Source organism: Sinocyclocheilus anshuiensis, unplaced genomic scaffold, assembly GCF_001515605.1.
Source record: "Sinocyclocheilus anshuiensis isolate Anshui unplaced genomic scaffold, SAMN03320099.WGS_v1.1 scaffold2202, whole genome shotgun sequence".
In the NCBI taxonomy this organism is placed as follows: domain Eukaryota; kingdom Metazoa; phylum Chordata; class Actinopteri; order Cypriniformes; family Cyprinidae; genus Sinocyclocheilus; species Sinocyclocheilus anshuiensis.
The window spans coordinates 49,621-50,765 of record NW_015558664.1 but is presented as its reverse complement, the minus strand read 5'-3'; positions in this window follow the sequence as shown (position 1 = coordinate 50,765).

Genomic DNA, 1,145 nt, shown 5'->3' with positions numbered 1-1,145 from the left:
CTTCACCTTGTAATAAAGGTGTTTGAAAATCACATGATTTTTTCGAGAGTACATTTCCTATTTATTGCATGGTAGAAAATAAAGACTTAGTATCTCATAAATTTGACATGACAATTTTTATGTAATAATTTCACAAAAGCAATTTTTCCTATGTGGTGGAAATGGGCCTACATAGTGATCAGTTTATCTTTTTATGTTATAATTATAGTTTTTTTTCAGATTTTTTATTTTTATTTTTTTTACTTTTTATCATAATTCTGACTTACCATAATCATAATTATGATTTATGATTTTTTACCCTATATGGTGGGAATAAGCTTCCGTAGCGATTATTTTATCTTACAATTTCAACTTTTTATGAATTTATCTAATATTTTTATCTTTTAATGTCATAATTATGGCTTTTCATCTATTAATTTTGACATGTCATAACTATGACTTAGTATCTCATAATTTTGACTTGTGTCATAATTGACTTCTCATTTTTTAAACTTTTTATGTTAAATTTTGACTTTTATCTCATTTAACTTTGTCGTTTTTAGGACAATAATCAGGATTGTTGGCATAATGTCATTTTCATGACTTTTAAATACATTTCCCCTGCAAAAGAAAAAAGTGTCAAGTGCAATATACCATTATGTAGTATGAATATTTTTTTTAAATAATAAATAACATTAAACAATTAAATATTTTTTCTCAGTAATGAAAGAAAATTCAGATTTTGCTAATGAGAATTAATTATGTGGTTAAATCTTTTTATTGGGGAACCCAACAATTCAACAAATATTGTAACATACGTCTTATGATTCCACATTACCTAATGAGAATTAATTATTATTAAAATAATTAATGTCAGTAATTGGCATTTAAATGTCACAGTGCAAAATAAGTTTATATATATATATATATATTGATTACTTTCCCCTAAAATATAAAAAAATACAAAATACTTTAAAATATGATTATTTTCTATTTATTGGGACAAAATGTTCCTGACAAGTTTCATATATTTCAAAGTATGGTCATCACAGTCATGCACTTGACACAATATCAAGCAATATTACTCTAATAAAATGTACTTTCCAGAGAAATTATTTGCTCATTTTTTCAGTCAATTCCTGGCAGTGATATGATGATGTTGTACC